Below are 17,962 nucleotides of genomic sequence, written 5' to 3'. Positions count from 1 at the left end.
TTAATAATTTGAGTTCCAGATTCTTTCCCTTTCTCTATCCTAGTCACTGGGAAGGCACATGTGAAGTTATGCAAAATATTTCCATAAAAGTCACACTGTGAAAAAAAACAAAACAAAAAAAAACCTTCAAGAAAAAAAAAGTTTTTTTTAAAAAAAGTATGCTTTAATCTGTCTTCAGACACAAAATTTTTTTTCTCTGAGCATAGATAGCATTTCTCATCATAAGTCCTTTAGAATTGTTTTAGATCATTGCATTGATGAGGATAGCCAAGTGATTGACAGCTGATCATCTTATTATATTATTTATACTTTGTACACAGCCCATTTCACTTTGCATGAGCTCAGGCTTTTCTTTCCAAGTTTTTCTGAGAGCATCCTGTTCATCATTTTTTAATAATACAGTAGTATTCAATCATAATGACATACTACAATATATTCAGGCATTCCCCCCACAATTACCAATTCTTTGCCCTGAAAAAAGAGTTGCTATAAATTTTTATATATCTATGTCCTTTTTTTTTTTTTTTTTAAAAGCTTCTTGGGATACATGCCCAGTACTGGTAATGTTAGGTCAAAAGATATGCATAATTTTATTTAAAGTTCTTTGGGCACAGTTCCAAATCACTATAGAACGCATGAATCAGTTCACAATTATATCAACAATACATTAATGTCTCATTTTCCCCATGTTCTTTTAACATTTGTCATTTTTCTTTTCTGATATACTAGTCAATCTAATAACTATTAGGTAATAATTCAAAATTGTTTTATTTTCATTTCTCTAATCAATAGTGAGTTAAAGTATTTTTTTCACATTACTATAAATAGCTTGATTACTTCATCTGAAAACTATATCTTTTGGTCATTTAACATTTGGGGAAGGTTTTTATTTGTTATAAATTTGACTTGGTTTCCTATATGTTTGAGAAATAAGATCTTCTCAGAGACACAGTTCAAAATTCTTTTCATGATTACTATTTCTAACTATACTCCTCCACTTTTTAATTCTTTCCCCTTCTTTTACTCTGCCCCTTTTCAAAGGTCTTTTACTTCTGGCTACCCCTTAACAATATGCCCTCCTTTCTAGCACTCGTTCCACTTCTAGTATTCCCTTTCTCTCAATTCTTACAGGGTAAGATAAATTTCTATACTCAGTTGAGTGCATTTTAGTTCTTCTTTGAACCAATTCTATTGAGAGTAAAATTCAGTTACTCCCCTCTTTCCCTTCACTGTAAAAGTTTTTTCTTGCCTTTTATGAAAATAATTTACACCATTCCACTTTCCCTTCTCCTTTCTCCCAGAACATTCCTTTCTCACCCTTTAATTTTATTTATTTATTGTTTTTTTTAGAAATTAACCCTTCATATTCAATACACACTTATGCTCTCTGTCTATACAAACTCCTAATTGGCCTAATAATGAGAAAGCTCTAATATGTTAGGAATGTTAATAGATTAACTTTATTAAGTTCCTTATGATTTCCCTTTCCTGATTAACCCTTTATGCTTCTCCTATGATTGAAACATAAATTTTCTATTCAGTTCTGGTCTTTTCATCATGAAACACTGGAATAGATGAATGCATCTATTTCACTCCCTTGAAGGATTATACTCACTTTTACTGGATAGGTGAAGGTGAATCTTGATTGTAATTCTAGCTCCTTTGCTCTCTGGAATACCAATATTTCTTCTCCAAGCTCTCCAAAACTTTAATGTAGAAGCTGCTAAATTTTGTGTTGTCCTGACTGTGTCCTCACCATACTTGATTTGTTTTTTTCTGGACATTTGCAATATTTTCTCTTTGACCTGTAAGCTCCAGAATTTGGATATTCCTGGTACTTTTCACCTTAGGATCGTTCTCTTTCAGGACATGATTGTTAGAGTCTTTCAATTTCTATTTTATCCTCTTATTCTAGAATATCAGGACAGTCTTCTTGGATGATTTCTTGAAAGATGATGTCTAAACTATTTTTTTGATCATGGCTTTCAGGTAGACCAATAATTTTAAAATTATCTCTTCTGGTTCTATTTTCCAGGTCAGTTCTTTATCCAATAAGATATTTTACATTGTTTTCTATTTTTCATTCTTTTGTTTTTATTTTTTCTTTATTTCTCATGAAATTATTAGCTTTCACTTGCACAATTATTTTAATTCTACCAAACATTTATTTTTTTAATTGCAACTTTTTATTGACAGTACATATGCATGGGCAATTTTTTACATTATCCCTTGCATTCACTTCTGTTCCGATTTTTCCCTTCCCTCCCTCCAACACCCCCCCCCCCCCCCCGCTCCAGATGGCGAGCAATCCTATATATGTTAAATATGTCACAGTATTTCCTAGATACAATATATGTGTGCAGAACCAAACAGTTCTCTTATTGCACAGGAAGAATTGGATTCAGAAGGTAAAAATAACCTGGGAAGAAAAACAAAAATGTAAGTAGTCCACATTCATTTCCCAGTTCTCCTTCTCTGAGTGTAGCTAGTTTTGTCCATCATTTGGGATCAATTGGAACTAAATAGATGTTCTATTTGTCGAAGATATCCACTTCTATCAGAATACATCCTCATATGTTGTTGAAATATATAATGATTTGGTTCTGCTCATTTCACTCAGCATCAGTTCATGTAAGTCTTTCCAAACTGTATTCACCTTGCTGGTCATTTCTTACAGAACAATAATATTCCATAACATTCATATACCACAATTTACCCAATCATTCTCCAATTGATGGGCATCCATTCATTTTCCAGTTTCTAGCCACCACAAAAAGGGCTGCCACAAACATTTTGACACATACAGGTCCCTTTCCCTTCTTTGGTATCTCTTTGGGAATTAAGCCCAGTAGTAACACTGCTGGATCAAAGGGCATACCCTTTTGAGTTTGATAACTTTTTGGGGATAATTCCAGATTGCTCTCCAGAATAGTTGGATTCATTCACAACTCCACCAACAATGCATCAGTGTCCCAGTTTTCCTGCATCCCCTCCAACATTCATCATTAATTTTTCCTGTCATTTTAGACAATCTGATAGATGTGTAGTGATATCTCAGAGTTGTCTTAATTTGCATTTCTCTGGTCAATAGTGACTTGGAACACTGTTTCATATGAGGGGAAATAGTTTCAATTTCATCTTCTAAAAATTGTCTGTTCATATCCTTTGACCATTTATTAATTGGAGAATGGCTTGATTTCTTATAAATTAGAGTCAATTCTCTATGTATTTTGGAAATGAGGCCTTTATCAGAACCTTTAACTGTGAAGACGTTTTCCCAGTTTGTTGCTTCCCTTCTAATCTTGTTTGCATTAGTTTTGTTTGTGCAAAGGCTTTTTAATTTGATATAATCAAATTTTTCTATTTTGGGATCAATAATGATCTCTAGTTCTTCTTTGGTCACAAATTCCTTCCTCCTCCACAAGTCTAAGAGGTAAACTATCCTATGTTCCTCTAATTTATTTATGATACTGTTCTTTATGCTGAAATCATGGACCCATTTTGATCTTATCTTGGTGTACAGTGTTAAGTATGAGTCTATGCCTAATTTCTGCCAAACTAATTTCCAGTTTTCCCAGAAGTATTTGTCAAATAATAAATACTTATCCAAAAATTTGGGATCTTTGGGTTTGTCAAACACTAGATTGCTATAGTTATTGACTATTTTGTCTTGTGAACCTAACCTATTCCACTGATCAACTAATCTATTTCTTAGCCAATACCAAATGGTTTTGGTGACTGCTGCTTTATAATATAATTTTAGATCAGGTATAGCTAGGCCACATTCATTTGATTTTTTTCATTAATTCCCTTGAAATTCTTGACCTTTTGTTCTTCCATATGAATTTTGTTGTTATTTTTTCTTGGTAATTAAAATATTTTCTTGGGAGTCTGATTGGTATAGCACTAAATAAATAGATTAGTTTAAGGAGTATTGCCATCTTTATTATATTCGCTTGACCTATCCAACAGCACTTAATATTTTTCCAATTATTTAAATCTGACTTAATTTGTATTGAAAGTATTTTATAATTTTGCTCATATAATTCCTGACTTTCCTTTGGTAGATAGATACCCAAATATTTTATGATATCAACAGTTATTTTGAATGGAATTTCTCTTTGTATCTCTTGCTGTTGGATTTTGTTGGTGATGTATAAAAATGCTGAGGATTTAGGTGGATTTATTTTGTATCCTGCAACTTTGTTAAAGGTGTGGATTGTTTCTATAACTTTTTAGTAGAGTCTCTGGGGTTCTCTAAGTATACCATCATATCATCAGCAAAGAGTGATAATTTGGTTTCCTCATTGCCTATTCTTATTCCTTTAATCTCTTTCTCAACTCTTATTGCCAAAGCTAGCATTTCTAATACAATATTAAATAGTAATGGTGATAGTGGGCAACCTTGTTTCACTCCTGATCTTATTGGGAATGACTGCAGTTTGTCCCTGTTACACATGATGCTTACTGCTGGTTTTAAAGAGATGCTACTGATTATTTTAAGGAAAAGTCCATTTATTCCTATACTCTCAAGAGTTTTTAATAGGAATGGATGTTGGATTTTATCAAATGCTTTTTTTGCATCTATTGAGATGGTCATATGGTTTTTGGTAATTTGGTTATTGATTGAACCAGCCCTGCATTCCTGGTATAAATCCTACTTGGTCATGGTGTATTATCCTAGGGATGATTTTCTGTAATCTTTTTGCTAATATTTTATTGAAGATTTTAGCATCAATATTCATTAGGGAGATTGGTCTATAATTTTCTTTCTCTGTTTTCAACCTACCTGATTTAAGTATCAGTACCATTTCTGTGTCATAAAAGGAATTTGGTAGTAGTCCCTCATTCCCAATTTTTTTCAAATAGCTTATATAACATTGGAGTTAATTGTTCTTTAAATGTTTGGTAGAATTCACATGGTAATCCATCTGGTCCTGGGGATTTTTTCTTAGGGAGTTAGTTAACAGCTTGTTTTATTTCTTTTTTTTTAAGATCGGATTGTTTAACCAATTTACTTCTTCCTCTGTTATATTTTTGAAGGTATTCTTCCATTTCATTTAAGTTATCGAATTTATTGGCATAAAGTTGTGCAAAGTAATTCCTAATTAATGCTCTAATTTCCTCTTCTGTAGTGGCGAGTTCTCCCTTTTCACTTTTAAGATTAACATTTTGATTTTCCTCTTTCCTTTTTAAAATCAGATTTACTAAGGGTTTGTCTATTTTGTTGGTTTTTTCATAAAATCAACTCTTAGTTTTATTAATTAATTCAATAGTTTTTTTACTTTCAATTTTATTAATCTCTTTTAATTTTAGAATTCAAGTTTAGTGTTTGACTGGGGGGTTTTAATTTGTTCCTTTTCTAGCATTTTTAGTTGCAAGCCCAATTCATTAACCTTCTCTTGCTCTATTTTATGCAAATAGGTCTCTAGAGATATGAAATTTCCCCTTATACTGCTTTGGCTGCATCTCACACATTTTGGTATGATGTCTCATTATTGTCATTTTTTTGGGTGAAGTTATTAATTATGTCTATGATTTGCTATTTCACCCAATCATTCTTTAGTATGAGTTAATCAGTTTCCAATTATTTTTTGGTCTATTTTCCCCTGGCTTTTTATTGAATGTAATTTTCATTGCATTGCAGTCTGAAAAGGATGCATTTACTATTTATGCCTTACTGCATTTGAATTTGAGGTTTTTATGTCCTAATACATGGTCAATTTTTGTATAGGTTCCATGAACTGCTGAGAAAAAAGTGTACTCCTTTCTATCTCCATTTAGTTTTCTCCAAAGATCTATCATATCTAACTTTTCTAGTATTCTATTTACCACTTTGACTTCTTCCTTATTTATTTTGTGGTTTGAGTTATCTAATTCTTAGAGTGCAAGACTGAGATCTTCCACTATTATAGTTTTGCTGTCTATTTCTTCTTGCAGCTAGCTCTCTTAATTTCTCTTTTAAGAATTCAGACTGCACAATTATTTTTAAGGAATTATTTTCTGCAGTGAACTTTTGTATCTTCTTTCCCATTTGGCCAATTTTGCTTTTTAAGGTATTTTTCTCCTCATTGGCTTTTTCCTTTTCATCCCTCTCATTTCTCTTCTCGATTATTACCTCTCTTACTTGATTTTCAAAATCCCTTTTTGAGCTCTTACATGTCCTAAGACCAATTCTTATTTTTCTTGTAGGCTTTGGATGTGAGAATTTTGACTATGTTACTTTCTTGTGTTTTGATTTTCCTTATCACCATAGTAACTTTCTATGGTCAGAATCTTTTTTCTGTTGTTTGCTAATTTCCCCAGCCTATTAGCTGATTTTTAATTGTTTGTTAAAGAAGGGCTCTATTTCCAGAGTGGATAGTGCAATGAATCAAGCTTCAGGGCTTTTGTGTAGTAGTTGTCAGAGACCCTTATGGGATCTGTAAGTTTTAAGATCTTCCAAGATGGCACGATCCAAGGAAAAGTGTATTTACTATTCTCCTGATTTATGTTCTAGGCTGTAAGTGATCACAAGCATTTTTTTCTGGCTTGGCACCATCTACTAATTGCCCTGGATTATATTGAGGAGGATCACAGTTCACTGCGCTTATAAGTTCTAGTGTGCTAAGTGTTCTGTCTCATCCTGAGACTGTGATCCAGGACTGCTTTCCTAAAGGGCAAAGCAATAGAGTTCTGCCTCAGTGCTTGGAAAGGGACTCATAATCTCCTTCTGACCAGCTGTTTGATCTCACTATAGTCTGTGGCCTGAGATCTCCAGAAACTGTTAATGCTGCTGATTCAGTAGCTTCCAAATCCCACTCTTGGTTTTCCAAGTCTGAGACTGCTGGCATGGCCTTTGTTGGACTGTTACCTTAGGGTGACAAACCTTTTTTTGCCCATCTTTTAAGTCATTTATAGAATCTGTGGACTGAGAGGTCTAGAAACCCATTGCAGCCACTTATTTGGTCATTCCAAGGCTTATTCATGATTTGCTGGGGTCAGGGTTGTGCTGGTGCTGCTTGAGACAGACTGCCCTCCATTCTCTCATCCTGGTATAATAGACCTGCTGACCTTTTAAGTTGTCTTCAGCTGGAAAATTGATTCACTTCCTCTTAGTGTGAGTTCTGAAATACTAAGTTTTTTTTAGAATTATTATTTATAGGTATTAGAAGGGGTTTGACTGAGATCTCTGAGGAATTCCTCTCTTTACTCTGCCATCTTGGCTCCGCTTCTTGTCCATAGTTATTTTAAATGCACTTTTTCTATCTGGGCTTTGCTAAAAGCATATATCTATTTATCTATCTATATCTATAAATAAATATACATATAGAAATGTCAATGATTTATATGAGTTTATTCTGCAATTTTGCTAATTCTATAAGTATACCATCATATCATCTGCAGACATTTTTTTCTCACTACTTATTCTAATTCTTTTCATTTCTTTTTCTTTCTCATTGTTAAAGCTAACATATCAAGCACTATATTGAATAATGGTAGTGATAACAGACATTCTTGTTTTACCAGATTCTACTGGGAAGGCTTACAGCTTATCTCCATTCCATATAATGCTTGGTGATGGTTTTAAATATTGCTTAGAATTTTAAGGAAAATTTCATTTATTCCTATGCTTTCTAGTGTTTTAAAAAGAATCAGTACTATATTTTGTCAAAACCTTTTTCTGTATCTATTGAGTTAATCATATGTTTTCTTTTAGTTTTGTTATTGATATTATCCATTAAGCTAACAGTTTTCCTAATATTAAATCTGCCCTACATTCCTGATATAAATCCCATTTGGTCATAGTATCCTGGTGAAAAATTGCTGTAATCGCAGTGTTTCTATTGGGCTTATATCCCAAAGAAATACTAAAGAAGGGAAAGGGACCTGTATGTGCCAAAATGTTTGTAGCAGCCCTGTTTGTAGTGGCTAGAAACTGGAAAAATGAATGGATGCCCATCAATTGGAGAATGGCTGGGTAAATTGTGGTATATGAATGTTATGGAATATTATTATTCTGTAAGAAATGACCAGCAGGATGAATACAGAGAGGACTGGCGAGACTTACATGAACTGATGCTAAGTGAAATGAGCAGAACCAGGAGATCATTATACACTTCGACAACGATATTGTATGAGGACATATTTTGATGGAGGTGGATTTCTTTGACAAAGAAACCTGAGTTTCAATTGATAAATGACAGACAAAAGCAGCTACACCCAAAGAAAGAACACTGGGAAACGAATGTGAACTATCTGCATTTTTGTTTTTCTTCCCGGGTTATTTATACCTTCTGAATCCAATTCTCCCTATGCAACAAGAGAACTGTTCGGTTCTGCAAACATATATTGTATCTAGGATATACTGCAACATATCCAACATATAAAGGACTGCTTGCCATCTAGGGGAGGGGGTGGAGGGAGGGAGGGAAAAAAAAATCGGAACAGAAACGAGTGTCAATATAAAGTAATTATTAAATAAAAATTAAAAAAAAAAAAGAAAAATTGCTGTAATCTCTTTGCTAATATTTTATTTAACATTTTACATCAATATTCATTAGGGAAATTGGTCTATAATTCCTTTTCTCTGTTTTAGCTCTTCCTGGCTTAAGCAGTATATTTATCTCATGATAGGAATGTGGTAAGACTCTTTTTTTCCAAATAGTTTAAAGAGTACTGCAATTAATTGTTTCTTAAATGTTTAGTAGAATTCACTTGTAAATTCATCTGGCTCTAGAGATTTTTTTCTTACATAGCTAATTGATGGCTTGTTCAATTTCTTTTCTAAAATGGGGTTAAGTAGTGTATTTCTTTTTCTGTTAATATGGGCATTTTATATTTTTTTATAAATATTCATCCATTTCACTTAGATTGTCAAATTTATTGGCATATAGTTGGGCAGAAGAGTTCCTAATTATTATTTTAATTTCCTCTTCATTGATGGTAAATTCACCTTTTTCATTTTTGATACTGGCTCTGTTTTGTTTTTTAATCAACTTAACCAAAAGTTTATCCATTTTATTGGTTTTTACACAAAAGAAGCTCTTAGTTTTATTTATTAATTCAAAACTTTTCTTACTTTCAATTCTATTAAACTACTGAGTTTCAAAATTTCTAATGTGGTATTTAATTGGGGATTTTTCACTTGTTCTTTTTCTAGCTTTTTTAGTTGCATGCCTCATTTACTGATCTCCTTTTTATTCATGGAAACATTTAGAAATATAAAATTTCTCCTAAGAACTGCTTTGGCTATATCCCATAAGTTTTAGTATGTTGCTGCATTATTGTTATCTTTTTTAGTGAGATTACTGATTATATATGTGGCTTGTTGTTTGAGCCATTCATTCTTCAGGATTAGATTGTTTAGATCTATCCTTCCACAGCCCTTTATTATACATAATGTTGATTGATTGCATCATGATCCAAAAAAAGTGAACTTAATATTTTTCCTTTTCTGTATTTGTGAAATTTTTATGATTTAAAGTGGTCATTTTTTTTGGGTAGGTACCATGCACCATTGAGAAAAAGGTAAATTACTTCCTATGTCCATTCAATACTCTCCAGATATCTATCATATCTAATATTTCTAAAATTCTATTTACCTTCTTATTCTTGTTTATTTTGTGGTTAGATTTATCTACTTCTTAAAGGGGGAAATTGACATCCCCCACTAGTATAGTTATATATTACATAGTTATAGTTTAGTATAGCTGTTTATCAGAGAAGGGTTACTCCAAAGAAGAAAATCTCTCTATGCATTTGCAAGTCAAATCACTTATCTCCCTGAACTTGTTTACTAATATGTAAAATAGGAACATATATATACACTTGTACTAACCATGTCATAGAGTTCTTATAAAGAAAGTAATATATATATAGTATATATGGTTAAAGCTAAACTATTATAATTATTGTTATTTGCCTAAGATTACATTGTGACAGAAGGAAAAAACCTTAAATTTACCCACACAATTGCTAAAATTCACAGCAGTTATCTAAAATATCTGATCATCACTTTTTCATCCTCATCTAGAGGACATTTTAAATGGTTCTTTAGAGAGTTTTCCCTTGACTTTGGTCTTCCAAAGACCTGTGTTAGGTAATTTCTCATGACAATCCAATTATGTGATAAAGATGCTGGAAGATCAGGAAGAATCAAACCATTTGTGAGAAAGACAAAAACTCCTAAAATATCAATGTTAGAACTGGCAAAAGAGAGCTGGCACAATGGACAAAGTGTAGCAACAATAAATTGTTCAAGTAAGTATGAAAGATGTGAAAGCTTAATAAGAGATATATGTATTAATAAACCTAGTTAAGTTAGGAGAGTTAATTGTGCAATGGGTGTATCCTGAGATAACTAAAGTTGTGAGGATGTGTCTAAAAGCAGAGGAAAAGATTAAATTGGGGGAAAAGGCCCCCTGAAGGAGGTGGCCCTTGTGCTAATAAACTAGGAAGCAGAAGTAATAATATATAAGTTAAAGTTTACAAGTATAGGCAATCCTAAGGCAGGAACTGAGATGGAGAGGAAGCTCCAACACTTATTCACATATACTCCAAAAAAAACCTGAAATTCACACAAGACTGAGTAAGATAAAAATTCACTGAGAAATATAATAAATAACTTCTTTAAAGTCCCAGAATGGATATAAACTCACACTAGGGTTCCTGGAAGGTCTAGGAAGCAAAAATAAACAGTGTAACCTTTACCTCCAAGATCCTGAGAATCCATGAAACTCCACAAAATGCCTTGAAGATCTAATTCACTGAAACTCAAAGATCCAGATAGGCCTAACTACCATTTCTGTCTGTTTTAAACAGTCACATTTGTTTATATCATCACTGACTTTACTCATATAAGACAAAGCAGGTAGATACCCCAGGAAAGAAAGATAACAGAAAGATAGCCACTCAAGGAAGAAAGTAGATTCAAGAACTTTGACCTCTTATTCCAGAAAAGAATGCAGTTATGAGTTTATCCTTTGTCAAAATATTATCTACATAATGTATCTGATTATCATACTCTAAATTTAAATTACACTCCAGTCTCTATTTGTATATGACCCAGAACTCTTATTTTTGTACTGAGGTTCTTATGATGATATCTTAGTAAATAAACTCTAAAAGCTAGTTAAAATTTGGCTGATTCAAGTGAATGGAAAGTATACCAAATAGAGGCTCATAAATAACTACTAGAAATTTCAGCCTTTAAGTGTTATGCCTTGAACTCAATTCAAGAGTAGTAGTAATTACTACTACTAGTACTACTACTACTACTACTACGAGTAGGAGTTAGATGACTTCTGGGGTCCCATCTGCCAGTGTGATGTATGTATTTATTATCCTTCCCACTAAAAATTTAAGATCCTTGAGAACAGGATTTCTTGCATTCTGGGTATATGTTTACAGTGTGTGTGTGTATGTATATAGATATAGATATATAGATATAGATATAGATATATATAACATAGTACTGGATACCAGGTGCTTAATATTTGTTAATTGATGTCTCTTGACAACTATACCTTGCACATAATTCCCAAATCAATATCCCTTATTCTGATGTCTCTTACTACCAAGACCCTATATTTCTTGTCTATGTCACCAAAATTTAAACTGAGATCCAAAATTCAGATTTTTCTCACTCATTGAGGGGAAAGTCTTTCTGATTTTAGGATTTATGTAAAGTGATACTAGTTTTCACCAGACTCCCAAATTTGAAAAAATATTTTATTTGATTCTTTCCCCCCATAATGTTTAAGTTACCAAGTCCTATTGATTATAGGCTATAACAGCCTCTTTACAGGAAATTAAAGCTTCACTATCTTATGGAACCTTTATATTATTAGTAGTCTAATCTTTCCATTTTTCTATTGAGTAAAGTAAAAATATAGCATCTTAATCTCTCTAGTAGCTTCTTATAAGGCAATCATCTTTATCCTTCCTTTAAAGCCTGACTCGGATATCAATTTCTCAAAAATTTTATCTTTCTGAAAAATGATTTTTTAAAATCAATGTCATATGGAATTATGAGGGGAAAAAAAGGGCACCCTAATGCACTGCTGTGGAGTGACCAATGAGTAAAAAGTATTTTGGAAAGCAATTTGAAATTATGGTTTTATTTGGGTTACTTTGACTCCTATACAAACTCTCCCAGATTTAAGTATGATACTTTACATTGCAGAATACAGATTTTCAGGGTCTCTATCATCTCTCAAAACAGAGGATTAAGAATTTCAGAGGCCCTGGATATGGGATCTACTATTCTGACTTCTGCAGCAGTGAGATATTAATGATTGGTGCCCACTGGACCTCTCCAGGGATTCTAAATCCTTACCCTGGAGCCTTCTGATCTCCTAAGGACTTTATCAGAAGGGTCTTTTATTCCCAAGGCCTCCAAAAACTGAGGCTTGCTGATTACTGATTATATGTGTCCCTGGCCATCTTTGCTCATACTGGGAGGTTATTCTTCACTAAGGAGCTGATGGGTTCCTTTCTTATTTCCAGTGAGTTTCTGGATGAAATTGTTTATTTGGGAATAAAAGAGATCACTTACTGTAGTTTTTATTGGATTTCTTAATAATTATTTGTCCTGGTATAAACTTAACAGTTTTGCTAGAGTAGATATATGGGAGTTGGAAAGTATACCTCCTTTTTTAAGGCAGTTATCTTTGGCCAAAAGTATCATGTTGGTTGTTTTCTTAATACAGAATCATCTTTGACATAAATCTAATCTAGTCATATTGAATTTGGGAGGAATATATTATAATCTTATTGGAGATTTTTGTTTATAATTTTGTTATTAATATTTATCAGTGACATTTATATAATACTCTCATTGCCTCATTCTTTTCTGTCTCGGTTATCGGGACCATATTTGACATTTTAAAAGTTTGGTAGTGTTTTCTCTCTTCTCTTTTGAAAATTAGCATAGCTATTAACATTTTGAAATTATATACACATAGAATATTTCCACACACACAGCAAAACATAAACAAGATTCTTTATGAACCAGAAAACTCCTTCCTACCATTTGACCTTTTTAATAAGTGTATAGTAAATTCTACAATTTACTTTCAAAATTTCCTGCACTTGCTTATGCTTTCCCTGAACCTCTTTCAATTTTCTTCTCTGCATTCTTTAAAATGATTCAATGTCTCTCTTTAAAAAATAAAACAACTCATCCATCACATTACTAGGTCTGTATCCCAATGAGATCAAAGAAAAATGAAAGGAACCTACTTGTACAAAAATATTTACAATAGCTTTTTGTAGTGGCAAAGAATTGGAAAATGAGGGGATACCCATCAATTGAGGAATAGCTGACCAAGTTATATTGTTATGATAGAAGTACTATAAGAAATGATGAGCAGAAGAATTTCAGAAAAACCTGGGAAGATCTATATGAACTCATGCAAGATAAAGTGAGCAGAACATTGTACATGGCAATATTGTAAAGGTAGTTTTAATCACATGGTTCAAGACAATTTCAAAAAACCCACAATGAAAAATGTTGTCCACCTCCAGAGATGAAAAAGCAAACTTTTTCAACTGTGTTTTTACATGTGTGTCTTCTTTTATAACAAACATGGCTTATATGGAAATATGTTTTATAATACTAAACATGTATATGACTGATATAAAACAGCTTGCCACCTCAAGTAGGCGGGAGAGAGAATTTGAAGCTCAAATTTTTAAAAATGATTATTTTTTTAAAAATATACATGCAATTGAGAAATATTTAATGAAATAAAAATATAACAAAAAATCAAAATAAGCCAAAAGTAATATCACTTTTGTCCTCCCCTTAATTAATGAATGAAGACAAAGAAAGAAAAAAAAATGTGACACCATAGTCATGTAAAACCAATCTACACAGTAGATTTGTATCATGTTCAAAAAATGTACCCAATATCTTGTGTCAATTACTTCTGTAAAGAGGAGGGAAATATGCTTCATCATAGGTAAAAAACAAAACAAAACAAAACAAAAACAAAAACAAAAACAAAAAAAACAATGCTGGTCTCTGCACTGACCAGAGTTCTTATATCCTTCATTGTTGTTTTTCTTCACAATGATGTTGGTCCTGTATAATTTTTTTCTTCTAGTTAACTCAACTCTGCATCAGTTTATGCTCCCTAAAATTCTCTGAAATTATCTCTTTCATCATTTCTTATGAGGTAAAACTATTCTGTTAATGTACCATTATTCTGCCATTCATCAACAATTTAAGAAGCAATCTAAGAAACCACTTTGTAGTTTAATTCTCCTTCCACTCTTTTCTACTTCTGCCTTTCAAGATCAGGAAGTTTTATTTATTTGCAGTGATTTCTTCCTTAGTATTTTTCCCCTCTTAATGTCCCCCGACTTTTTTTCCCCAGTTGAATTCAATATATTTCTGCACCAAACTCTTGTGTGTATATGTGATGCATATGTAGTCTCTTTTCTGTAATTCAGATAATAGTCATGATAGCCACTCCCTCCCTCCCATCCATCCTTTCATATTTGTGGATTATTCTTCTTACATATCTGATTTATGAGTGATAAGTTCTATCATCTTCTTCCTTTCTACATTAGTATGTTTCTTTTAACTTCCCTTTTACAGAACCAACCCATTACTGAAATCTGTTTTTCTTATTTATCTTCCTAAATATCCTTTGAAGATACTAAGTTTTTTCACACTATTAGAATGTTAGCACTATGTCATCATAAAGTTCCCTCCAAGAATTCAGATTTACCTTCCTAGTTTCTCTGTACTTTAGCATTTGTATTTCAACGTACGTATATTTCATCAAAAATGAAAAGTCCTAGAAAATAAGACTTTATAAAATAAAATAAATTAAAAGACCATTTTTATCCCTTCAGACTACCCCCAATTTTGCAGTAAATTGTTCTTGGTTATAAAGTTTTAGTTTTTGCCTCTTGAAATGAAGCTGCCAGATCCTGATTTTGGTCTACTGACACCAACTGCTTCTACCTGAATGCCTATATATAATTTACATATGCTTTTATTTTTTAAATGCTTTTATTTCTTATACTATTTCATGTTTTCTTGTAGGATTATTGATTCATATTGGTATATCCTGGTTTTCAAGGAATCAAGTTCTTGAGAAAAGATCATTACTTTCTCTCCTAATCTATTTAAGAATAAATATTCCATTCTTCTTCATAAGACCTATGCCAAGTCTAGGAACTGAGAAGGAAGAGTATTCCCAACATGAGGGATAGTCAGTGAAAAGAAATCATGAGGGAGAGTGTTGTGTCAATAGAAGCAAGAGAGTTAGTGGCATAAGATAACAGAATACTTGAAGGGAAACAAAGATTGAGAGGAAACCAAAGATAAGAGGGAACAGATAATGATGGGCATTAAAAGAAAATAAATAAATACCTGTCTTTGGTACTGGTAGTAATAGGAAGACAATGAAGTATATTCAGTACTGAGAAGGCTAGTAGTGGGGGAAGGAGGGTGAGGTTATTGGTCAAACCTTCACTTTCAGTTGGCATGCAAGAGACTTAGGATAGGAAGATTATTTTGATGGCTATTTTCATGGTCCAAGAATGAGGTAAAGAGGGTCTGCACTAAAGTGTATGAATAGAAAGAAGAAAATGAATACAAGGAATGTTGTGAAGAAGGCAGCTAAGTGGCATAGTGGATAGAGCACCAACCCTGAAGTCAGGTTCAAATCTGGTCTCAGACACAATATTTCCTGGGTGTCTGTTCCTGGGCAAGTCATTTAACCCCAACTGCCTCAGGAAAAAAAAAAAAAAAAAAAAAAAAAAGTTGTGAAGAAGAAATGACAAGACTGAGATTGTGAGCCTGATGGTGCTAATCTTTGGTAATAATAAAGAAGTTTATCCCTGGGAGGGAGAGAGTCTACCAGCAAAGAAAATGTGTTCTATTTTGGATATGTTGAATTTAAAATGTTTATAGAACATTGTCTGACACTGAGTCCAACAGGCACTACAGTGAGGTGATACTTGAGTCCAGGAAAGAAGTCAAGGCTAGATATATAGATCTGGGAATCATCTATAAAGATATGAAATTGAATGTATGAAAACTGATGAAATAATTGTAAAGGAAAAGGAAAAGGGGAAGGAAGGAGGGTGGGAGGGAGAGAAGGCAGGAAGGACAAAGGGAGGGAGGGAGAGGGAGGGAGAGAAGAGGGAGGGAAGAAGATAGGAAAGGAGGGAGGGAGGGAACAGGGAAAGAGTGGGGAGGAAGGAAGGAAGGAAAGAAGACTTAGAAAGCACGCACATTTAGGGGATCTGACAAAGGATGAAGAACCCCAAAAATGCTTACATTTTTGCTCTTGTGGGTCCTTTTCCCTTTTTTATGATCTCTTACTCAAATTACTCTTATGCTCTTTTTATTATACATATATATATATATATGTATATATTTATATATATATGTATGTATGTATGTATGTATATATGTATGTATAATATATATGTGTGGGGAATGCTTGAAAAAGTTATGGTATATGAATGTAATGGAATATTATTGTTCTACAAGAAATGATGAGCAGGCTGATTTCAGAAGCCTAGATAAGATTTACATGAACAGATGCTGAGAAAAGTCCGCAGAACCAGGAGAATATGGGAACAGTTACAAGGAGACTATATGATGAGCAACTGTGAGGGACTTGGCTCTTCTTAGCAATGCAGTGACTACAAAACAATTCCAATAGACTTGGGATAGAAAATGTCATCCACATCCAAAGAGGGAACTATGAAGACTGAATGTGGATCATAGCATAGTATTTCCACCTTTTTTTGTTTGTTTTTTTCTTTTTCGTGGCTTTTTTCCCTTTTGGTCTAATTTTTCTTGCTCAGTATGACAAACATGGAAGTATGTTTAAAAAATTGTACATATTTAACCTATATCAAATTTCTTGGAGAGGGAGAAGCAAGGGAGGGAGAGAAAAAGCATGGAACACAAAGGTTTACAAAAATGAATGTTGAAAACTATCTTTACATGTATTTGGAAAAATAAAATACTATTGAGGAAAAAGGAGTAATTTGAGGCATGAAGTATAAGCAACTCTTTCAAAGACATTAAGCTGAAAAAGGTAGGAGAAATATAGAAAATTTGTCACCAGGATGGCAGAATCAATTGAGTTTTCAAGATTGGAGGAAACATGATTTTTGTAGATAAAGAGGAAGATATATGCCTCTCTGTTGTTTTTTGATGAGAAATTCCACCTCCTGGCTCCAGGAATTTTCACTGGCTTTCCCTCAAGTGTGGAATTTCCCACCCCCTCCCCTTCCTTATCTCCATATAGGGGTTTCCCAGGGTTCCTTCAAGCATCAACTAAAATTTCATCTTCTACAATGAGTTTTCCCTAACTCCCCTTTAATGCTAGTACCTATCCCATGAGATTATTTATTGTTAATGCTATAAACACCTTGTTTACACAGATACATTGGCATGCTGTCTTCCCCAAAGGAATATCATTTCCCTCAAAATATGAACTGTTTGCCTTTTTTTACATCTCTAGCACTTAGCCCAGCACCTGAAACATAGTAGATAATTAAATACACTCTTGCTGACATGACTATTTGAAGATGGGTAAATGTTAACCTTGATTTGTGTTTCATTACCCTATAAAATTTTCCTACATTCAAAAGTCCTATGATAGACCTTCAAAATGACTTGTGGAAAGATATCTGAAAGTAAGATTAGATTGTAAGTTTAAAAAGTTCTATGACAAGTAGGACAATGTTTCATTTCAGAATAATAAATTAATAAAAGTTGTTTCAGGCAGTCTAGTCTATAACACAAAGTCTACAACACAAAAACACTAATATTTTTTTCAACAAAGTTATAGAGAACAGTACAGAACTTAAAAAGATTAAAACCCCAGATCCACAATTCAACACTGATACCTAACATCGTGAAACCATGGATTAGCTTCAGGTTTCTATCCCTGTGAAAGAGAGATAATAAAATTTGCAACACCTAATGCAACAAACTATT

General features: G+C 32.9%; 1 protein-coding gene across 7 annotated transcripts in view; it reads right to left on the bottom strand.

The window, feature by feature from the left end:
- The window catches only part of PACS2 (phosphofurin acidic cluster sorting protein 2), a 424,977-nt gene that overhangs the window by 274,892 nt on the left and 132,123 nt on the right, over positions 1-17,962 (bottom strand). The window lies entirely within an intron of this gene.

Source organism: Antechinus flavipes, chromosome 2 (assembly GCF_016432865.1).
Source record: "Antechinus flavipes isolate AdamAnt ecotype Samford, QLD, Australia chromosome 2, AdamAnt_v2, whole genome shotgun sequence".
Taxonomy (NCBI): Eukaryota; Metazoa; Chordata; class Mammalia; order Dasyuromorphia; family Dasyuridae; genus Antechinus; species Antechinus flavipes.
This window is presented reverse-complemented; position numbering and strand designations above follow the sequence as displayed.